Source organism: Folsomia candida, unplaced genomic scaffold (assembly GCF_002217175.1).
Source record: "Folsomia candida strain VU population unplaced genomic scaffold, ASM221717v1 Fcan01_Sc003, whole genome shotgun sequence".
NCBI classification, from domain to species: Eukaryota; Metazoa; Arthropoda; class Collembola; order Entomobryomorpha; family Isotomidae; genus Folsomia; species Folsomia candida.
Window position 1 is genome coordinate 6,861,790 of NW_019091195.1, and position 25,416 is coordinate 6,887,205.

Below are 25,416 nucleotides of genomic sequence, written 5' to 3' on the forward strand. Positions count from 1 at the left end.
TTCAGAAGTTGCTCCTGTACAACAACAATGAAATAAATTGGCTCGCTAATGAACCACCCCACCCAGCCAGCGATGGCAAGTGTGCGACTGAAAGGGAGGAGGATGTCCATATGCGGGTATAACCTGGAGATGAAGTAGTGCATGGCATCATCAAATGGATTATAAGCTGTTTCAATCTTTATAGGCGGAAGTGAGGAGCAACTTGTTTTATTCTTTTATTGCCCAATTTTCGATGTGAGCCAGCCTGCCCCGCATAACGACCAAGGAGGACAAAAACACGCGTAAACTGGAACATTTAATTAGTGAGGAATGTTACGTGAAAATTTCTTGTGTGTAGAAAAGAGTGGGCGAAAAGGTATGTATGTAGTCTCATCACGTCATGTAAATGTATGTATGAAGTACGAATATGTATGCGTTCAGTCGAGCCACTGGGGAATTTGAGAGTGAAAGTTTCAAGTCAGGCGTAAGTACAACTTTAAAGGTCTAATCCATTAAAAAAATTGGGGAGTATTATTTTCAACACGTGTTCTTCCTAGATTCACATTGTAGACAAAAAACATGGCACTATCGAGCCTTTTATGTGTCCAATTACCCACAATCACCTTTCCATAAATCCCACTAATTAATGATGATTCTGGTAATGATCGTCGTGACTGACAATGCTGTGGCATACGAAGTTCGATTAAATTGAAAAGTAACTGTGCACGTGATGTCAGCCTTTGACTAAGATTTCAGTTATCGGTTATCGGAAATCTTGGCATGTACATATACGGATAGAAATTGTTTCTAGTCAACTTAATGCATACACCCTTCCAAATTGAGCATATATTCAAATTTTCTAGTCTAGTAAAAGTTTCGAGACGGATATGTTCAAATTAAGGATTGTTATATATTTATTTTTCGGTGATGCTACCACTTGACGTGACCAAATTTTCGTCAAGAAAAATCAATATTACAACATTTGAATTCCAATCAGCGTAGTAAAGTGAATACGTATTCTACCATAAAAAAGAAAAAATATGATACAAATTAGGGCTTCGTGCAGTCAGCGCTATATTCGAGGACATACATACTTACTTACACATATGAACCAAAATGAGGACATTTTAGTCCTAAAATAGTGCGTCCTCATACAAGCTCGAAGTCAACTGAAATGCGTAAGCCATAAACCGAAGAAGGAGGATTCGAGGAGTGGAATGATATAATTTGTCCAGAGTAACAGATGACACTGGCTTCATGTTAAATGCTGTGTGGAAATTACCTCGACGAGCATTAATTTGCTACGACTTATATGGTAATGAACTTAATGATCTCTTGAAGCGACGACGACGACTATTTCCCGTCTCTTCCAGCCCTCTTTCTCTCTCCCTCGCTCTTCCTCCATTGTGTATTTCCTCCTCTCAAATATTCCAGCTTTCCTTAATTTCCTCCACGCTTCAAACAATGAATGTCAAGCCCAAACTGAACTGGAGTTGAGTTAAGATTACTACTCGAGTAGCAGAGAGATCAAGTTTTGTGAGGATCACAACACGAGTACTAAAAATGCTTCAAATTGTGATATCGTTGGAGCAATCTCATTCATAACAATTTTCGAGATGGTGACAACGGGCTTGAGCACTGAAGCCAGGAGGAGGAGGCCAATTACCAACTTCGCTCTTCAATAAACGACATAACTTCTCCATAAGTGTCATCATATCTACCTTTCCAACTACTGTAAATGGACGTTTATGGGAAAGAAAAAGTGGACTGACTAAATGTCCTCGAAAATTTGACAGTAATGCCCCGTGCAGGGAAATGTTATTACACAATCGTACCACTTGTCATCCGAGCTACGACGGCATACAGCCCGTCATACGAATCTTCTTACGGATACTTTTAGCTTAGCGAAACATTTTCAAAATACTTGAGCGTATGCAAATTGAATTGCCCTACCGAAATGTGAAAGAAATACGTATATCGACCTGAAATGTTCGATAAATACTTATCCAATTTCACACAGCAAGTTGTCTAACCCGACAAAAATTCACCAGGGAGTCTCATTTATCATTCAAATACGGGTAATTGCTATTGGTAATTGGAATACATACTCCATCCCACTTTTAAAAGTAATAAAACTTGTACATTTTTCCTTCCACCCACGGAATACGTACGTATGCACATGTCCTGGATGAGATGGGAAATTGAGTATAAGTGCAGATGACACTTGGTGAAATCACTTAATCATGTCCTTAGGACACATGTGATAGTTCGCTGATGTCCACAGCAGGGGATTGAATCATGAAATATTCTTCACTCAGTCCACATCCACACATGTGTAAAAATCAATTTGTGTGATCGTCATTCTGAATTGACACTTCTCCAAACTTTCAATCAGCACAAACCTTATGGTTTGCAATGTAGGTGAAGGGGAGTATATGTGCGGTTGTGGAAGTGGTGGGACTCTAGCCCAGAATTCATATAAAGCACTATTACATAGAAGGACAGAGATTTATGGGCAGTTCTCGTCGGGGAACAGCCCATCCCATTAGAGAAATTCAGAAAACACACATTTAGGAAATAATGCACAGGATAGAGACCAACCACTTGCTTTCATCACTTGTACTTTCTCCACATTCGAAGGGATGAGTTAACCTCTAACAGCTTTCTTCACCGTATTTCTTTGCACATTCACATTCGAATACCACATCCATTTATATAGAATGGTATTTAAATTCCTCAACTATGCCATGCACTCTCGTTAAGATTGCAATCGGTGGATTTTCACTGCATTCGGTTGTAAAAGTATAGTGTACATGGAGAAACGTGGAGTAGTGTACATACTAATTTTAAAACAGCGAAGTAATGAAAAGAGGTTGTTTCTTGAGAAGTCTTTAAATTTAAGAAATCGATACGTCTACAAATTAAAAGTCTCCTGGACTTCACCATGTGCATTTTCCCGTGATTTAAGCCATACTTCGAATCAGACTGTAGAATGTTTTCCGCCATATTTTCCTCGGTGCTAAGAGAATGAGAAAACGAAGAGCAGTCAGTGTTTCGGAATGGTGGGAGGACTTGGTGTGTTTATGAAGAAAGCAATTTTTGGTACTCGTCGTAATAATGCTCGAGCAAGGAGGGAGCTGCACTTGGAGGACGATGAGATTCCACGAGCGATTTTATTGTTGGACCGTAAAATTGGCAAAAGGTCAAATTATTTTAAGAGAGGAGAAGGAAAGCGGAGTTTAACTTAATAGTGGTCGTATAGTATTGCACACAGGAGCAGAAAAGCTCCTCCATCCAGTCCTACTAAATTACAGACGAGCCTATGTTTCAAGAAGAATTTCAATAGAAATGAAACCCCATAAAATTCTCCAGCTCTCGTTCTCAAAAAGAACGAAAGTATGTTCAAAACGAGAAGTAAGTGAACCATGTTTACAACAACTATTTTATATTTTGTCGACGGCCGATGCACAAGTTGGATGTTAAAATCTCTCAAACTCCGCCGGCTCCTCTCAACGTTGTACGTAGTAGCCTCATGTGAATGGTTTGCTACTTTGGGCAATGAAAGTTTCTAATTATGCAGATAAAGAGCGGGGACAGAAAGAAAAATAATTTCCGTTCCATTTAAGAAGACTTTGCTTTGGTCGGAATTCTAAAACCGTTGGGTGGAAACTGTAATAAGTTGTGACCTCATCCATAAACAAAGATATGATAGCAGGACGACCAGTGACTCAACACATTACGTTTCCCATCACACATACTAAAATAGCATACGAGACTAATGGCATCACGAAAACTTTTTTATTTTATTTCTCCGCATTTCTCATTCGCAAAAGATACTTATTGTGCAACTCTGAATAAAATATATTAAATTTATTTGCAAATTGGCAACATAAAACTCATGGAGAACAAATTGTGTTGAAAATCTTATTCTGCCAAAATTCTTCTCTTCCAATATAATATGGAACAGGGAATGAAATATTGGCAAGTGTGCGAAGCCCAAAAGCAATATTACTGCATATGTACATACATTTCGCTACTATGTATGTACATACATATGCATATCCAATATGCCCAATTGGGCAACTTGTGTAATAGGCAAATGCAAGCATTGACAAAGTTTCGCTTCGCAACGATGGCACTGGGACATGGAAGTCGTTTTTGTCACGTTGGAACAATAAGTAGCCAATTTCTATTCGTTTCTTTCTCATTTGACCAAAAAGCGGATTTTTATTCTGAAATTTGGATAGCCAAACGCGACAGTTCCAATTCCATTTCCGTTCCCATTCCATCTCCTAAAATGAAAGTTGTACTCTTGATAGATTTGGTCGGTCGGTCCGTGGCATAGTTTCCTCTTACTCATCCCTCGCTCCTACGTAGAGTTCTCGTAGTCTCTGGATGGGGCAAGTGCCCATGTCCGTACGTCCTATTTTACTCCAGCTGCGAGATAGTGAAAGTTACTTGGTTGGGTGGCGAATGATTATTGTGCAGCCTGGCTATCTCCAATATGCCAAAAGGGAGACCCGTCCTCGACGACTTTCACCTCACAATCATGTACAACGTATATATGTACGACCAGCCACTTCATTTTTAAATTCAGATTCCACTTGATTATGACAGGGGACTAGGAGAAAGAATGTAAAAGTTGTGCAGTGCAATGAAAACTCTGACAAATTGCACGAGGGCTGAAAGGTGAGAGAGAGAGAGAGGGAATCTCCCTTGAGGAAGCCCAAAGCACTGCCATTCCAAATGGAATCCTCCAGCAGCAGACTTTCTCATCTCTGTGCAAATATGGATAGGATAATGGATATGAATGTTAAAGTGAAAATTTTTCCAACAAGTTCCAAGTCCCGATCTCAGGTTCAACATTCTTCTCCACTTTATTTGGTTATTCCAAACATACTTCTGCAACTGCTCTAAATTCAGTGAGCAGTTTCGAGTGAAATGACTTTCACTCTTTGTTCCAGTTCCACAAAGACACGACACACTTACATTCATTTTATATAATGACATTACCGTCACCCTTGACTTGCTACCGGTCACAGTTTGATTGGGACAGGTGAATGCGAGGTCATGCAATATTTTAAAGTTTAATCAAAACTTTCGACTCATATCTAAATCGCAATGATATGAAAGTTGATACGTACATATTCACTTGTGCAATGGTTCATGAAAATTAGGTATTTTTACACGGTTCCAGAAGTGTAATGATTTGCTTCTTAAAAATAAGGATTCCAAGTTACTTATTGGTTTCGACAATGGATCATAGCCTCATAAAAAACCGACTGCGTGTGGTAATGTGGTTCCTCCGACACCAACCATCAATTTTGCATACGTTTCGTAGGAAGAAACATTCAGTGATGGCACAACCTGAGCAGAATACTGATCAACATTTTATTGCTGTTTCCTCAATTGGTTCACGTCAAGTTGTATAAGGTTTGAATTGGGGGAACAATGTGTGATGAAAAATTCCAAGTTTTTGCCAATAGTACTCTCTCCTGCAGGTTAAATGAAACCTACGAACGGCATAGATCGAACTGCTTTAAATATGGAGAATTTAATAAACAGTCTCCCATCATCTCATCATTCCTTTGTTTCGTTCAACAAAAATAGCAAGAGAGTGGAATAGAGAACAATAATGAACAAATGACTAAAAATACGATACAAGAAATATTCCATAGGTTTCCAATTTCTAATAACAGATGATGGATTTATTACTATTTTGCTCATACTTCACTTATTTTGGCATTGTTTGATTTGTCTCTGAATTCAAATTATTTCACCCCAAATTGTGAAGTATTCAACCTAAGTCATTCAACAAAACTCATATGTCATTTCTAACCAAAATGCCCAACAAATAAAGCCAAAAGGTGTAAAGTTTTCAAAAAATTATCATTTTGTTCAGTTAAATTAATTGTAAATTTTAAATCTATACATTTTTTCAAATCCATAAAACTGAAAATTTTATTTTACTCAATATCAAATCTCTGCTAGATTAAAAGAAAACTTTCTCCCTCTCAACTTGGCTAAAAAACAAGTTAAGATTTCCATTCAGTGAAAAACTGCTTCACACATAATTTAGTTTCAAAAATATGCATCCCATAGATTCCATGTAACATACGTTCAAAAAGTGATTTTATTTCTAGGTCGTCGCCGCATTTCTGACAACAATAGCAAGATGATAATGGGGTTCGTCATCAAAGGGGGAAAGTCGTTGGTGCATTTTTGAGGTACATCTCAGCAGGGGGAAACTGTGATATGATGATTTGCTGACTCCGCTGAGACTGCATCATTTCATTCCTTGTTGTATATACGGGATAAAATGTAAAATAAAGAGAAAGCAGGAAGAGACTATCCAGATGCAACCATGCACGGGCAACACACAGTCAAGACGACTCCCCCACTGACACTTCAGAGACTGGAATGAACTGCAAACTTCACTTTCTTCCTGATTTTTCTCTCCTAAATTCCACCATAAAGAGAGCTCCGGTGAAGTAAGACTTTGAACGATTACTTACATACTCGTACTCTTACACTCTGGCAGAATTCCGGATTAGAGTAGTTTTCATCTACAAGAATAAAACAGAATGCTGACGAGTTCAAAAATGAGTTGGATGGAAGGGGAGATAAAATCTTCGAGACAATGAGTCAAAAAGTCTTGGAAAGACAGACTGCATGTTCACGGAACTGAAGGACAAACCGTTTTCACAATCACAATGGGCACTTCCTTCAGCAACATTAAATTTGGAGAGGGGAGGTCAAGTTGACTGAAATTTCCGAGTTTTGAGAAACATTATGCCGATGGGGATTTTATGCACGATGAGGAGGATATACAGAGAGCGAGTTATTGTAATTCACCCTGTCGGCACTCTGGCATATGATTTACGCATAATTCATATCCACTGATCTATTGTGAAAACACGAATCTTACCTGTACTGGATGTAGTAGATTTATTCGTACTGCGGATTAATCTCCTCGAACAAGGCTAGGAAAACGGGCAGTGCTTAATCCATGTGTGGCAGATGTGCAAACTCTGTAACAAAAATACGAGTCACCCTTCGTTAATATTGAGTGATTAATTAATCTGGGAGCCAAACAGGCAACCCCGTTCTACACTCTGGCTCATGTTTCATGGCTGATATGTCCAATTTTCTTTCGGTTGCAGCGCATTGCTGCTACATAAGCTCTGGTCCATGCTTTCCTCCATTAATTTTATCAATGAATGTGGACAAAGATTGTCATTTGGAATTTACGGGCGGATATAATGAGCTGACTTCTGTTCGATCTATGCCTGACGGATATTAACGGATTATCACGTCAAAAATTCCATTTGTGCTTCAGTACCCACTCTGTTCAGACAAAGTCAAGTTTACTTTTGCCCTGCATCAACCTCACGACAACTAGAACGCGTACACAGATTCTAATTTCCATAAATTATTTCCTCCCTTTCCCAATAGTTTGTACATTGCTGGTGTGCATAAGTTTGACGCAGACGTGCAAGCGAAATATGCTAAACTGAACTCTGGGCAAAACTAGCGAAACAAGACTACATAACCAAAATAATTATGACAAAAGTTTCACGTCGTGGAGAGTGGTGTTTGGCTGAAGGATTATTTAAGAATAAAAACAAGACAGCTAATTATTACACAGAAACAATGGTAAACTGTCTAAAAAACTGGGTCATTTTTATCCTACAGTTTTCATCTTTTGTGGGTTAATTTGCATATTCATCAACAATAAGAAACAACCATATTATTTCTGTGCATTATTATTTCAACTGGGTAGTAAAATAAAAAATAAAAAATAAAATAAAATAAAACTAATCCGGGGATTAATTAGATTGACGACATATTTTTCAAGAAGCCATCGTCGAAAAAAAAACTTCGTTCAAGTTGTAGTGTGATTGTTTTCACTTGAAGGAGAAAGTGGCTACAAGAATAGTTTTCGCACTGCCCAAGTTCAAGTCGTGGTCCCAGAAGTCTTAGGTAAAGAAAGGTGCTTCACATGAGAGCGATGCGTTTCGTTTTTCACACAACAAGGAGTGAGAGAAAATAGTTGAAGGAGGAAATCGAGAGAATCGCAACTTTCGAAAGTGTGTAGCCCATAACTATTCTTTACGAACCCATAGCGCTTCACATTCAGCAGCCCATTAACCGTTTGTCTTCCATTTTCCTGACTGCGAACTTCGCACAGCCTTTAATATTATTATCAGAGTGCACGCAATCACTAGAAAATTGTGCAACTATACGGATGCGAGGAAATGATCACGAGTTTTGCTCTCAAGTGGCTTCTTAAGCACTCTCCAAATGACTTGAACTGACGAAGAATGCGTGTGCAATTCACCCGTCTCTTATCCCGTATAGAATACATAAGAAGATACGCGCTACTGATGCGCTGCACTGATATTGCACTTCAAATGACTTAAAAGAAATTGAAGCAGAGATTGTCCACAACAATAATTTTTATAACCATTAGCAAGCCAAGCATTTGTTTTAATTGAGAATTTGTGGTTATTTTAAACAAATTCTTCCACGAGACAACAAACGCCTTCCCGTCGATAGATTTCATATTTCCGAGGAGGATGACAAATAATAAATGTGGAGGAACGTGGAAAGATAAGATGATCCCATCATATATTGTAACTAATGATCATGACCGTCGTGAATTCATGAATGATTCAACGGCGTCTCGGTAAAACATTAATTCGCATTACGAGCGATGGAACTGAGATCGCACCTTCTTGGGAAAGGTTTATGGTTAGAAAACAGGATTCTATTTCAACACATTTTCCATTCCATTATTTCGCGTTCACTTTTTCGCAGTTGTTCCCAGGAACTTTACTTGAAGAATGCACATACACACAGCTACGAGACCACCAGCAACAACGCCACACGCCTATTCAGAAACATTTTCCATTCCGACACAAACAACCTAGAAACGTATACAGTGTTATTTTGAAGGAACAAAAGCCCCTGCAATTTGTAGTAGTGGAGCTGTGCTCCCCCATGTGCTCTCCACTTTTAAGATATTGATAACTCCGTAATGGACCAGCGTAATGTAAGCAATAAACTCAGGTTTCCACCAAAACAGACAAAATAATTTGACTTTATGTTCTCATTTCCTGAGAGAGACTGCCACGGACAAAACTGGATCCAGAAAGTCCTTGCATTCTTTGAAGTGTCTCTTTAACGGACCATCATGATTGCGTAATCAAATTCACTGGTGTTTTCCGACCCAACGAGTAGCGAGAGTGTGAACCCAATGTCGCACCAATATCACACTCCTCTCGATTTCATGAAATTGCTGATTGAAAAAACAAATATCTGGTTTATCCGCAGCATCATAATTTGTATTCAAAAACATTTTTTTACTTTCGATAACAAAATGTGTACATTAAAACAAATTTTAAAATGATTAATTTGTGTGTATAAATTTTCAGATTCTACGCACATAAACATATTTATTTGTTCATTGTAAGAATCTTAACTGTTGATATGTAGCTAGCTAATTAGGACTCTGCCAAACTTATAGGCTACTAAATGTACTTTATATTTAGACATATTTAGTAGGTTCTAAGGTTCTCGACCCACAGCACGTAGCAGACAGGAGAAAATTGGAGAAAGTGAAAAATAGATGAGTGCTTTCTCCAAAGGAAACATGGCATTAACGCACTGCTGGACAGAATATAAATATCAGTTGGTTGTGCTGCAGTGGCCAGAAATACATTTATTTGAAGGAAGGAAACAATACGAATGATGGCAGTCTTCCATATTTCAACTCCATTCTTCCAACGCATGGCCATAATCAATAAATTGTTCATGCTCATTTTTTTCTTTTTACCCCCAAAGAAAAAGAGAAAACTCTTCCGACCAGTATTATCACTCCAAGTGCAAGATTGTAGTTAATAGTACGCAGAGAAAGGAGGCGGTTGGTTGGTCAGTTGGCGTGGGTGCCAATACTGATTTCCAGTCAAGTGTGAAAACGCATAAGACTCGAGCGGACTTGAAAATTCTTGTTCTGCTACACCAACCGCCGTTCAATATAAAGTAGCAGCAAGTCCCGTTGGAAAAGAGAGTTTTTTTATACAAGTGCACGTAAAGAAAATGAAGTATGATTTGGTGGTGGCGATACGGTCGGAATTCAACCAGAAAGTGTACTCTGGCTGCTGCCATTTCCTAAATTCGCTGCCACCTTGCACGAGATGTTGATAATAAAGCGTATCTCTGAGAAATCTGGAGATGCTTTCTCCAAAACCTGCCTCAACTGCAGTTAGTTGAATGTTAGACGACGCCGAGGACGACGACGTGCAATAATCGTCCTCGTCGCAAGTCTCGGCAAGTAACAAGAGAATAAAAGTTGACTTGAAAGGTTGGGATGATAAGTTGGTGAAAGCACGTTGAAGGCCAAGGCCGGACCAATGCACACACAATTCACGTTTACCCTTTCACACTTTTCTCTCTGACTGGATTCTTTCCCTTCAATTGGCTCATTGTTGCTATTTCCAAGTATTTTCTGCTTCACAAATTTTGACACATGAAATCTTTTGGGTTGATATATATTCCGACTCTCCGGGTTTACTTTATCTTTTCGAGTTCAGTTGGAACTTTCTCAAGTGTATACATATGTGATCTCTGCATCTCTTCACGTGAGCAAATAAAGAAGGGATTCGAATTGGGAGGCAACTATTATTGATCGGACACTTTATTTGCTCTTACATATTTTTAAAGTCTATGCCTTTGGCTTGTGAGGCTTGAGGCTAAGCTAAAACACAACGTCCTAATACGTATGCACTAAAACATAATAATCATATTTAGGCAATTGTAATTGTCAAATACTGAAGGTCAGTTCACTTTTATTATTATATAAAAATGGTATTTTTTTAAATTAGATGGTTTCACTACTAGACATAAAAGTGTGAGAGACCATCTCGAGCTCAACTCATAGCTGTCAGGGATTGAAGGAAGACAAGTGGACAGGAAAGCTGGGTGGTGCTACTTCCTCTGACTTATCAGCACTTGGTGGAGTGATACAAAAAAATGTCCAATTTCAGTAAATATCTCGGATAAAATCTAGAAGGAAAACAGTGAAGAGAGTCCAACCGCACTCTAACCTGCCTGCCTCTTGGGTTGACTGACTGCTTTCCCTTCCCCTCTGTCCATCCAAAAGATTTCTTTCAAAAGAAAAGGGCGACAGACACAAGAGAAAACTTTCCAAAACGGAAAACCGACAATTTCCAGGAAACAGCCAATTTTTCTTTACCAAAGTCAATGTTCTAGTAAATCGTGGGTTACGTAAGGTGCTTCCAACACAACTCCCTAATTTTTAGACTTTGGGATTTTTTCTCAAACACAGAACCGAAACCAGGACTGGTGAAACCATGTAAGCCAACAAAAGGCCTTACATAACACCGTACAAAAGTCCATAGTCCATATCAGACCCTCATTTTTAATATATGTTTCTTCTACAAATTCGGAAAGATATAAACGGCACGTGCTGAGGTCCAAAAGTACTAAACTTTTCACTCGAGTCTTATCTTCAAAATAAAATCCTGGGTCAGTGAAAGCTGGCCCAGGATTAGATCCAGTATTGATTAGAATCGGTAAATACAAATAGAAACCTTCCCGAGTGCATAGCCCAGCAATAAGACGGACTAAGAAAGTATTGCTCCGTAGTACATATGTACACACACAGTTTTCTCTAAAGTGAAATACATTTTTTTATTTACAAGACACATTTAATGTGGGTGAGTTGCTCAAAAGTCAAGTTTTTGGGGTTATTTGTTTTTCACTTTTGTCTGCTTGTCGTAACGGGACGGAAACGGCTCATTAAACCGATGCAAACCATTTTCCTTGGTAAATCTAAGAATATATGTATCTCAGAGAATTGCCTAATAGTGTGCGTACAATGTGCGTAATAGTGGAAGTAGGAGGATTGCGGATCACTTTATCCAAGCAGCTCGGAGGGTGAGTTTATACACAAAAGTGAATGTGCTGGGAGTGAATAGCAATATGGAGTAATCTTCCATGCCCTTTTAGCTCATCATAGATATCCGTCCCAGGGCTTTCCAAATTCATGACTACCACGGAGGTTTCTTTAGTGCCAGAAAAAGCCTCTTCAGAACGCATTTTCCCATCCACTAATTCCATTCTCCTCGGGATGGAGGGACCACCCCAACTCCTTCCCTCCTTCCAGCTCCTATTACTTCTATTCTATTAAGAAAGTATTAAATAAATCCATCTTCGTCTGCTTCCAAGTAAGTAATTGTCCTGTAACCGAGACCAAGTAGTTGGAGAAGGAGGAGGAGGATCTCCATGGTGGTGAAAGAAGACAAAAGACCAAGAGCTGCGAGTGGAACGGAGAAAACCAAGTTGTGAAAAGTGTCGTCGTCGAACAATCACAGACTGTGACTGACTTGGCTCAATTTTATTAGAAAATTTGAAATTAAATTTTCTTAGCAAACAGAGATTTCCTCCAATCCAACAAGGAAAGCTCCACTGCACTATGTATCGTGTACTACTACCTACATATACATACACACTGCACAATACACGTGGCGAAACCCAGCTCAATCACTGCCTACAACTTAAACTTTACTCGTTGTCACAGAGAAAGAAAGAAAGGAGACGAATGAGCATCCTCCTATTCAAGTAGTCCCAGGAACTTTTAGTTTAATGAAACACGAAAGAATAAGAATGCAAACGAAACTTCTGCTCCTCTCCATCGCAGGAGACGCAGCATAAGTTTCAGACACATTCGCTCTCAACGAGATAAAAAGATACACTGCGTATTGTGATAATAATTATAACATTGGAGATAATGATGATGATGATGATAATGATGCCATGCTTTGATGCGGTGTGGATTCATTTCCTTTTTTGCGTGCCCCCCTTCTTACTACACTGAGGAAACTTGATGAAAATGGAATAAGAGTAAAGTTTTCATCAACAGCACAACACAAGCTCTTCATATTTTTCATTACATTAGCATTTTTGGTCTTGGTCAGAAGCAAGTGCGTAATTTAATCTTAGCTCTTATTTTTATTTTTTTTTAATGCTCTTAATCAGAATGGCAGTAAGTTGGGCTTAGCATGAGTCGCGTGTTTTTTTTTAGTTTACCACAACCATCATAAGATTCACGTCTATATTCAATCTCAACGTTTAGATCTAATTCCCACTACAAGTTAATGAACCAAAACTCTACTTTGATGACATTTCCTTGACCACGCCGAGTGACCGTCATCATCATTATCCAAAGTAATCAGTTGATTATTGCTCGTGATAAATGCACCAAGAGTCGCAAAAACAGGGCAGAGTGGTTTTTGGTAGCTCGTTTGAAGTGCTAATAGAATCCGGACATGAGCTCAATAGCTTCTCTCGGCGTTTTTCTGGTGATCTATCTCCCATTGAAGTAAACTTAATGTACTTGAGTCTAGAACAGACACTTGGTCTCTAATATATACTTGGTCTCTAATAACGTGAAATGCTCTGCTCCTTTCCACTCCTTAACGCAATTACTCGGCTTTAATTGAACTGGCGCAGTTTGAAGAGAGTGGTAGCAGTAGCAATGAGCAACCGTTCAGGAGATAAATGAAGTTTAGATTTGATGGTGCCCTTATTCGAAGCGGAATCTATATTGTTTTACGCCCTCCTTGATTGTCCCTTCACTCTAATCAGCAACGTTTGTGAGCAGGCAACGAGCTAGAGCTTTGTCAACGAACTACGATCTCGTACTTGCTTGAACCCACAGTTCCAACAGCATTTTGTATTGTTTAGTAAAATATGGAGAGTGGGTCTCAAAAACTTGGAAACTGTGTTTGCTTTCTCTCGGATTATGTAATTACATCATTAATTACTTCCTTCCACATTGCACTTAATGATCAAGACGTTCAAAACTTTTGGCACATTGTTTAACGCGAACTTTGAAACAGCATGAGTAGAATCCGTGATTAAATCAGAATATGTACATTGTAAATACCATGCACTCTTCATATTCAAGTAACGTCTATCTTTGACCAACGCCATACATTTAGTACAGACATATGTACGTGAGGAGACTTATTTAAGGTATTTTTTGTGTCTGTACATCCAATGAACAGTAAAATAGTGCTGCATAACTGAAATAATTTGTCCGTCCAATTGCATGGGAATTTCAACTTTCAACAACAAAGACCAGCTCAATTAGCCTCTCAATACGATTAAGTGCTAACGAATTAAGTTCCCAAACCCTCGATATGCCCAAAACAATGAAATCCTTTAATCATACAAGTCAAACGATGATGTCTCGTCATAATCAGGAGGAACATTTCACGACGCCAGAGTTCCAGAGCAGGAAACATTAGACGGCGAAACTCTTGATGCATCAAACCTCATAATCAAATCAAGTCAAAATTGTATCACAGCAGTAGATACGCATACTCCAGGTGAAGCAGGTGTTGTATCGCATCCACCATCTCATGTTGTTCACATATAAACGCCACAAAATTATCCATATTTGCCGTCAATGTTGATACACTTAATAAAAGCTGGTGCCATACAAGAAAAGGTGTTCTCAAACATTTCTCCACGCATTTTATTAGTGGACTGGATAACCCCTCATTATACTCCTCTCCACAATCAAATTGTTTTAAAAGGATTACTTAAGCGTTGTAAAATCAACCCCAGACTCCAGCCAGAGGATGTAACATGAAACAACAAACTGATATCACAATCCACCAAACATTATCAGGAAACCACTTGACTTTGCCACTACACAACAATGCTGCTGGTGGTAGTAATTGCTTGCTCCTTCTACAAGTATATTTTCTCAGCGTATTACATACGCCTCACATTATTCTCACATTACGTGACTGTAAGTCAATCCGTCTGGGCGTCTAAAATTCTCGATCTATAGAGTAGAAAAAGGTGAAGGGTTTAATAAGATCTTGCGGTGGAGACATGTGGAAATACGAAAAAGGGACCAAGAATGATTACTGTATTCTTCAAAGTGCATCCTTCCAGCATGCACACTCTTCCTCCACCATCAAGCCTTGCTGCCCCTTCGTCTCCTATTCTCTTTGTCAAACAGAATGAGAGAGACTGACGAAGTAGCTGTGGGAGTTGGTTGAGAACGTTGTTGGCTTGATAGATGGGGAGACAAGGGAATCCAGCAAGATTTTATCGAGCTGGAAGATATTTCAACCCCAGCAGCAGCAGCAGCTCCCATAGTGCAAGTAAGCAGACAGTAAATGTTGGGCCAACAATGATGATGATATCCTGTTACTCCTCCCTTTCACACTTTTATTTCATTGGCCAGGAAGGAAGGAAAGAACGTCTTTATTCACGGATGTAAATAATATGAGGCCCCCTCCAGAAAGTAACTGCATCAAATCACCAATTTATAACAGGAGCGACGGTGTGGCAGGAGGGCTTCGTTGGTGCAACTTTAAACGGGTGTTGGTAATGCTTCGTGCTTTATACGACGCTCATCTTCTCCAATGTCAGGTCACTTACGCTTTACATCTTTTTCTTCTCCTTGCGAGAAGAAGGATCGAATCTGTAGTTGGGGTTTGCTCTTCCACTCTGTCTCCTGTCACCTTGAAAAATTATTCGGTTTATATCATCGACTAAGGATGTGTCGGTCGGGTGTTCTGCAGGCCAAGTCCAAATGGCGGAGTTGAAGTAGTTCAAGTGAAACGGAATTCGAATTCAAGTTGAGGACATCTATGTTGCCACTAAAGCGAGGATGGCTCGTCGGTGGCACTCTCGAGAGAATCCCATCGGACAGGAAACTCTCAACCCTACTTCAATTCTGAATCCTTGGATAAATGAGCCTCCTCCCCAGCCATGCGGGCACAGACGACCTGCACGGCTGTCACAACCATGGAATAAATAACCCATTTGTTGTGTAATCCAATGTGAGACAAAAAAGTTTTAGATTTAATGTATTGTCTCGTTACAAAATATACCCAGTTGGCTTTCGGACCACTGCAAGACTGTAATTTCAAACTTGTCCTCTGGAAAATTGAACCTAAAATGATATATATTTTCGAGCCGTGTGTCATCAATATGTAGTCTAAGATACGTCTGTCTCTTTCTGTAAAGAAGTTTGAAAAATGTGTTTGAAACAGCTTAGCGAATGGTCAGTTTATGCATGGGACCAACAACCCATTCATCACTTATCTTTTGTCCCCGTTGAAGACAACACATGCATTAAACATTTAGTTTTGACATGGACGAACACATCGAGGACGAGAGACCCTAAAGTTCCGTGGGCCAAATTCAACATCACTTTGCAAATTTAATGCTAACGCGATCTCCCTGCGTCCAGAGCACATGCAACATCCGTTATCCTTGTAAAACTCGTAAATCACGTCGATTTGTCACTTTTCCTTTGTGTCCGGTCCAGTAGTGTTCGTTCATGCTCTTGTCAGCATGTCATATTATGTTTTGTCAGTAAATAGTACTTGCGTGGTTCATACTTTCGCATGATTGTAGGATTGTAAAAAATTGTGGACAGTTCTCAAAATTATGCGTACAAACATGTAATAATATTTTTTTGAACAGTTCTGTTTCGAAATGAGGTTACCGTGTGTGCGTCATGTGTCCGTTGATTTTCTGTAGGCAGTCGTAGAGCGATTAAAATATAAACTCTTGTTGATAACCTTAAGGAGACTCAACTGTGTGCAACTCTGCTCAACCTTAAGTCCTGGAGCTACACATTATCCAACAGTAATTGCTACGAAGTAGTAAAAATGTTGGGTGTTCGTGCACTTAATTGCAAGGTATCACAAGGAATTAATTCAAACTGGACTTTGCTTGTCAGGAATTAACTTGATTTATTCGTTATGCGTCCATTTTTACGTGGGTATTACGTGTTTGCTGGGTAAAAAATCTATGACCTACTAAAAGCATTTCAATGCATTTTTATGTACAAAATACTGTTAGAATGTGGATATAAATTGATAACCGCATATGTATACTTATGAATATACTTACTAAATATGTGTATGTGCCCAAAAGCAATAAGTTGGAACTTGATCAGCAATTGTCGTGTTTCTTTTCATTGTATTCTAAGTTCGATTAACATCAAAAATTGCGTCTTATTTTTACTCAGACTTGGTAAATTGAATTTCTGAAGGTAGTAAGTAATGAGAATATTGGTACGACTGACAACTAGTTTTCCTGCATCCGGGCATCTAGATTACTATCAAGGTTGGACAGGATTTCAAAGCATCCATCTTTAGCTCTAACCTCACCGACGAGACTAGGTTTTCAGCCACGATCAGACCAATGTCCTAATGGCCAAGACTAGTAGCATGTCCAGAACTCATCGCTCATTTGAGTTGTTAGCGAAGAGTGGTTGATGAAGCGTATCCGGTCTGGGAGCGGTCCAAATGGACGACAAGCTCAGCATTCCTGATTTTTCCTCGACGTTTATATCCAACTCCTTTACGTGGAGAACACAGTAATGAAAGTGGATGAGGAATGGAAGGTGGTGTGATTTCTTATGATGGTGATGATGATGATGGGTCGACCACTACCACTGCTGCCCACAAGCCATTACAACTAAGGAGGGGAGCTTGCGAGGTTGATAATAACAGATCTTGATGCCCTTTGGATATGTGGTAGGGACGTAGGGACCCATGAGTGAACTAAAACCCTGAAGTGGTTTGACTCCATGGCCCCACTTGCGCCCGCCACACCCACTCAAAAATGTCCAAAAAACGCTTTCACTCCAGTTTTCACTCATTCAAATCCACGCCAAAAATCCAATTTTACTCGGATTTTGAAATTTCTTTCACCATTACACTCCCAGATAGTTGCTTTCTGCAATCCAATATCAAACTCAATTTTTTCGAAATTTTTAGTATTTTTAAAAATTGCAATTCGGAATGAGGATTGTTGTAGTAATCAACAACGCAAATTATGCCTGCGAAATAGTCATCAGCAAAATTGAGTTTGATATTGGATTGAAGAAAGCAACTATCTGGGAGTGTAATGGTGAAAGAAATTTCAAAATCCGAGTAAAATTGGATTTTTGGCGTGGATTTGAGTGAGTGAAAACTGGAGTGAAAGCGTTTTTTGGGCATTTTTGAGTGGGTGTGGCGGGCGCAGATGGGACCATGGAGTCAAACCACTTCAGGGTTTTAGTTCACTCATGGGACCCTACCACATATCCAAAGGGCATCAAGATCTGTTATTATCAACCTCGCAAGCTCCCCTCCTAAGAAAGAGAAAGGATAATTTTCCAACAACCAAGGAAATGAGTCATTGCCCGACGTTTCCGAACCTTTCGACACATTATTTCCCACACGAATGAGCACTCATCAGCTTTCAAATTTTGCTGGGCGAACGATATACCTACACATCCAGTCTCTTGCTCACTGATATAAAGAAGGCCATGGTTTGCATAGCCTACTGTGGGGGAAGATACTATAGAGCAAATAATAATTTCCCCGTATCATACAAATATGCACATATGTACCCCAAGAGCTTGCACAAATCAAGTCACACCAACTTACGAGTACATACATATGTACATACGAGAATATGTACATATATTTTTCATGTCATTACAGGGTGTGCAGGGAGGAGAATAAAGCCTATCAGGGAGCATTTCAAACCAAACTAAAGTTTCGGAAGTGATGTGAATTCACAGTTAGTTAGCTTCATTTTTCTCCCTCAAATCCAATTTATTTTCGACAGGCGTACCTATTAGTCCAGAATTCAGAGCTGAAGGACTCAACGAAAAAGAACGCGTTAGTTTGGACATTACCCTGTTGTTCTCCACTTAACAAGCTCAAATAAGCCTAGAGCTGTTTCCTCTGCCCCCACTCGCTGGCTAGCACATCGAATACTGAATGCCTCAAGTTTGGACCTGGTTAACGAGCAATGTTCACAAGGATAATGAGGAGAGGTCACTTTCCCCTCAGAAAGAAGGAAAGTCTGCAAAGGACTCTGACTAACTAACCAACATGGGAGGGAGGGATTATGTACGTGGGTTCATCTCTCGATTCATCTAGATTCCGATTTAGATTCTGCATTCCGGTCTCTAAATCATTGAACAAAGTATTACGACGATCCCAATGGTGAACGTAATGTAATGGAAATTGTTGGTTGCTTGATGCGTACGTACGGCTAACCATACTTCAGCCTGACATCAAATGGGCAATCCGGAGGGAAATATTCCTGTGATCATCATCAAGTTTCTCAGAGATCAGAATTCGTGAGTGAGTGCTGTGACTGAGGAGTAACAACAACTTTCGAGTGTGGGACATGGGTGGAACAAGCACCAAGCTGAACTTGTACTTGGGATGAATGGCAAACGAAATGGAGCGAAGATGCCGGTGACTAAGATGGATGGACAACGAGCCCTTCTCCTTGCCCTTTTCACTTACAACCCAATCAATTCAATTCTCTGATCGGCCCCAGTGAAAACTGGACACATGAATTTTACACCAACAACGAACGGACGAACGAATTTACGGAGCAATAAGTTTACATCGACCTGCTTGCATTGGATTCAATTTATGCCCTCTCTTAATTTAGACATTGAGGAATTGGTAAGATATGAAAAACTCTAATTTTAACCAAATTTGGACAACAGTATTTATTGTGACGAAAGAAACCAATACTACAATGTGATTACCTGACATAAATATACGAACATCAAATTGAAATGTCTCGTATTCCCATCATTTTTCTTATCTTATTTCGTCATCATTTTTGATTAGATTCAAATAAGCATGGTTAGTTTCTTTCAAGATTCGTATCAGATGTAAATTATTGGAGAAATGTTGTATTCAAATGTCGCAGTGCAATCTAAAAAGTCAATGGGATCATAATAAGTCCCACCCAAACCACTTCATCCTCGCACAATAAATAGCACTTTGTCAATAGCATACAACCAAAAGCAAGTAAAATGCAAAGGGTATTAATATCAGCTGCCGAGCATAAAATTGAAATTGACTCGTAACTTGCTGGGGTGAAGCTTCATCTGCTGTTGGACCATTAAGGAAAATTTTCCACGTAATAGAGAAGCCCACTCCAAATCTCATTATGTGTGTGGATTGTTGATTGAAATTGCATAGGGTGTAACTTTTATCTCGACCACAGAAAAGTGTTTCAACTCGAGTTCAATTCGGATCCATTTGGGTGGAAGAGGCGAAGGTAATGGGGCACCGCCAGCCTGGTCAAATCCAGTTAACGAAACAAATGTTGGCCCGTCAGATGCGGACCCTTGGTCGCCTAATGAATGGAAGCAACTGAACATTTCTCCCCCAAACACATAACAAGAATTCACCGAATCATTGTATTGCCAGAAGAACTGCAAGATTCGACGCTAAAACAAAAATTGATGATTAGCAGCAATAATATAACGATCACCATAATAAGGAGGTATATATCTGCATATCGTATAACGGATCAGCTAATGCACAACCGCGACTAATCAATCGTGTTTATTAAAAGTTGAAGTTGACGTCTACTTGAAATATTTAAAACGTAAAGTACATCATATCCCCGCCTCCTTTCATATTCGATTAAAGCCCATTGTTCAATTCGTTTTCAACTCCTCAAAATGCAGCCTTATGACTGAATCGGAATCTCTAAAGAGGAAGAAGCAACTCTGTCTGCATTCATATTTAGCAGGAGCAGCATGTGAACGTAATAAATAGACGTCCCAAGTTGAAGTAAAGTGTTTCTATTTTATATGGGCATTCATGTTAAGGGGAGCTTGTGATTCAATTCAGCATTCATTGAGTGACTGTTATGGGTTGTTGATGATTTTAAATGAAAGTTTACCCAGACTTTACCCGAGGATTTAAAAAGAACTAATGGGCCCTTCATTCACTGTCAAATAAGATAATAAATAGAAATAAACTTGAGTTCATCCGTGATGAAATTTGAATTTATGTTTTATGACCCTTGCACAGGCACACGAGTGCTCCAACCCAGCCTTTGTCCATACAGATACCGAATTATAATATACAACGGCAGACGGCCGAGAATGATTTTTGCAGCTTATTTTAGTCATGCTTCGGTGACCTTCATCTGACCGCCTGTCCATCTTTTTTTTTGAAAACCTCCCTCCCTCCATCACCGCACCATACTCTCCGATCGCCTGTGTGTACAAACTCTTGCTCAGTTAATGATCTCCACTTGAAAAAAGAAATAAACAAAATTGGGCGTCTGGCGCTTCTGCTCCGAGATGTGCGTACCCACAAAAAGGTCAGACGACGAACAACGAATGCACGTATTCAGAGAATATGGCAAGAAAGCGCTTGAAAATAAAATGAAATTCTGCGGACTGGGTTGCTTCAACTGTACATATTTTAATTTATGGCTGGACCTACGACCACACTACTGTATGGGCGTGTCCATACGTTTTCATAATATGAGCTCTTTGTGTAAATTCACAGCTGTCCCTAAGCCCTGCTACATATTTATAAGAAATCCCATGCAAATATTGGCCAAATATTTTATGATTTACATCCGGATCCGGAGTTGTGTTTCGAATCAGCACATTCATCACAAGCAGTCTACACAGTCAGAATTTTAGGAGATAAATCGCTTCCTTCCATACTCTCATTTCTGAGCAATTTATCAACGGCTGATTTTTAAATGATATTATCTATGGCTTGAGATGGCGCATGTATATTTTTGTATATTCAATTTTCCATGTTGAAAAGTGACCTAATAGACCTATTTACCTGTTGTTGGTTAGTATAGGTCGAATTCAGCTGCAAGGTATGTAGCCTTTCGTAAATGCACTGCAATTACGGGACCTGAAACAATTTAGAATTTCATGATTAGAAATGGACTTCATAAGAATTGAGGACAATGAGTTCTAATAAACATTAAATAGGCGAATTTGAGCAACTACGACTGGCAAAGAGACTTTTGTCCAGAAAATCCTACTTAATTTTGGAGCAAGTGTGCCATTATCATTCCAGATGAATGATCCGCATTGACTTTGACTCTCTCCAATTGGCTTCTCTCGAGCTCTTTCTCTCCATCCACAGTTAAGGCAGAGCAAACGTTCAGAAAGTCTTGGTCTCCTTTTAGACGGAGCAGTTCACATCACATCACAATCAACCCAGACAAAGATAATCATGACCATAACAATAAAGCAGATTCAGAATAACAAAATTCATGCTTTTGATGACTCAATCGATAGCTAAAGTAAACCAGTCAACAGGAATTTCGATTTCGTCTACTAGTAGAATGCTCACGTCAACCTAATTTCAAGATTGGGTAACAATCAAACAAGTGCACTGTAATCCACCTCTTCTTAAAAAAACACTAAATCAAGTCGTTGACATTTCATTAAAAACTCACGGGAAAAGTGTGCTTAACATTAAAAAGACACATATAAATTATTTCTAACGTTTGTGCCCTCTTTCAAACACACGTGACCGTATAAATCTGATCAATTCATCGTTTAAGTTGCGGATACATACACATGTACACTCAAACATGTCAAGTATTTAGTGTGGCTGGCAGTGTAGTTGAAGGTTCAAAACCGCTTATTCGAGTATTTGAAGTTATGGTCGTAGCCAATAATACATATATCATTTTATGAGTTTATATAATCAACAACTAGCCAAACAATGCACGTTATGATTTATCAAAATCATCAGAGAGCCACAGAGTCCTCCATGCTCCAATTCCTCGACCGATCTTATTTCCTTCCTCCTACATTCCTTTTGTCATAAATTAGCTAGTCCATAAATCTCATCGGTGTCAAAAGCAAGGATAATGCTTTATTTCCACATCTCCACATTGATTCGTAATACGAATTTCGTATATCGGGTTCAGTTCAGCGATCCTCCGGCCCAGGCGATCGAGGAGGAGAACACAGGAGAAGCGAGGGAATGTATAATAGGAGGCGACGTGGAAACCTCACAAAAAGGAATCCAGAGCAAAGAAGTCATTAAGATATCTCAATTCAACAATCATCATGAGCACATAATGGCTCGAGGCCCCTTCCTTGACAATTCCATTACACTTCAATTTCATTTCAATTTAATCCGATTTTCCCTCCTCCAGCACAATACTTGCCACAAGGACGAAAATGGATTGGCCCCTTCTGTTATGTGCTACTGACGATGTTATTCGCTGCTCACTTATTGCTCTGCTTCTCTCCTTGGTCTCATTTCGTCAAGAGGAAAAATCTACTCAATTAAAAACTTTTCCTCATGAACTCTCCGAAGAACAAAGAGAGAGAGAGAGAGGAGAAAAATCTGACTCCCAAACTTTTTACACCACCACCACGTCCACAAAGTGGTAGCCAAACAATGAAACTGCAGCTGCCAACTCAAAATCGACTCTCGAACCCTCAGCGTTCTCCCACAATACTCGTTCATTCTTCTGCAAGGGACGACTCACGGAATGCATGTAACTAAAGCCCTCTGCATCTTTGGTTAAGGATGAAGGCAGACATGAGAAATTCCGATGGATATAAGAACCGATATAATTCCATGATCTGCTAAGTTCCCAATAGTCAATGCCACATTATTGGCTGTATTTTGTTTGCTGCTGCTGCAGTCGGAATAGTTTTTCGTTCAGTGTCAGGAGGGGGAAGACTTTCTACTTCTTCTCGCCCATGTCAAGGGATGTCAAGGTTAAATTACCAATTAACGACGACGATGTTCCCAACTTTCTTGAGCCAAAAGAACGTGCCACCACCAGTGGACGAATACGTACGCAGCTGTAACTGGCATGCATACGTTGCCATGCTTTAATTGAATCCGACAAACCCTTGTACCAAAATCCAAATGTAGCCTTGTCTAAACTAACTTATTTAATTACTTTTCTGACCAAAAACTTTTAAAACTTGCAAGATGAACAGTGTACCCAGTGTGTATTTATATACAGTTACATGCTGAGAATTTCAGTATCAAGTTGCGGTTAAATTTAGCTAATTTTCGCAGTATCAGGAGGTCTAAAATAGATCTCAGACGACATTACGTAACTATATACTTGCGTAATACATTGGTATATACAACCACTAAATACCAATTGCACATCAAGGACCAATAGGACTGATACGAACATCACCTTACAGAACTAATTATGTAAATCCTTGAAATTGACAACATTGTGGTTACAAATTAGGAACAGTGCTAGTAGTGAATCTAAATTTGTAAACTATGCTACAAAAATTGAGTTAAACAAAAATTATTCAAGGCTAAATTGGTAATTTTCCGAAAATTGAAGCCGAATAGTTAGCAAAGTTTCATAAACCAGTAGATTTATTTCCAGTGACATGTTATCCTTCCATTTGAATTCCATTTCCGTTTCCCCAATGATTTACTTTTATTTTCTATCATCCTCTGTCACCGTGGAGGAATTAATGGGAAAGTAGCAGGAAAGGAGGCAAGTTTTCAGACCCATTCGCCCGCACGCAGCTATCCGCCGGTGAAATGAGCAGTGGAGGAAGAAGGAGAGGGAGCGAACCTGGTGAAAACCGTCCTGAAGTCAATAATATTTTCAGTTGGGAGAAAGTAGCTAAGGAAGCCCTAGAGTGGAGCAAGGAGAGAAATCCAAATGCGAAATTTTGATGAATTGTTTAAGAAAGTTCAGCCCGTCCTCTAATTACTAATGACAGGCAGAAGTGGAAGATGGAAGAGGGTCGCCTTTCACCGGGCTCAAATACTTTCTTTCACTTCCTCGCACCACCACCACCGCCGGTGAGCAGAGTTCCATCCGTGGAAAAGCTCCCGAGGGAAGTGGCACGAGAAGAGGAGTTCTCTTCCACTTCCTTCCTCTACCGACCAAAATAATTTGTTTCATTTTCTCGTTTAAGAGATCCGTCTCTCTTTTCTACATATATTGTGTTGTGCTTGAAGATGCGGTTCAAGTAAGAAATATTACCATCCAGAAGCATGCTATGTATGTATACCGAAAATAGACTGCACAGGATCGCAGTACACAAATAATTTGCTTAACGAGGAAACTTTAATTAAGACACTTAAGATCAGTTTAAGCACTTTATCTCCCATTAGACAACTATAATTCAATTACGGCAATTAAAACTGACCACAAACCCTTTCTTAAACCATTGTACGGATTGGATAGAATTTAGGTGAGGAAAACACAGGCTGTAAATCAATTAACTCTCAGACTTCTGCCTCAACAGTTTAGTTAATCTTGATAGTCCCGCAAGAAAAGGTCTGACACCAATGAATTAATTATAAACTGGCCAAAAATAGTATTATACAACTCACTCAAAATATCACCCTACATAATCTACCGCATATTTAAAATTAGCTCATCTTTTAAACCCTAGTGACACCGGCTTATTTACGTGTACACATACGTACGTATACATATGTACAGATTATGCAATGTATTGTTATGTGATGTACATTATGTAACCTACAATTTTTGTCAAATCGCTTTCATTTAAATGCAAATACTGGCTGACGACCCAAATCTGTCTCGTTATGAGTTATCTTG

General features: G+C 39.3%; 1 protein-coding gene across 2 annotated transcripts in view; it reads right to left on the minus strand.

The window, feature by feature from the left end:
* The window catches only part of LOC110847005 (slit homolog 3 protein), an 83,060-nt gene that overhangs the window by 25,791 nt on the left and 31,853 nt on the right, over positions 1-25,416 (minus strand). The window contains exons 4-5 of one of the 2 annotated variants that reach the window (XM_022093848.2): positions 21,666-21,740; positions 6,908-7,010 (exon numbers count right to left, since the gene is read on the minus strand). The gene's annotated coding sequence lies outside the window, so the exon portion shown is untranslated. The remainder of the gene's footprint in view (positions 1-6,907; positions 7,011-21,665; positions 21,741-25,416) is intronic. The other variant, XM_035850182.1, reaches the window with a different exon arrangement.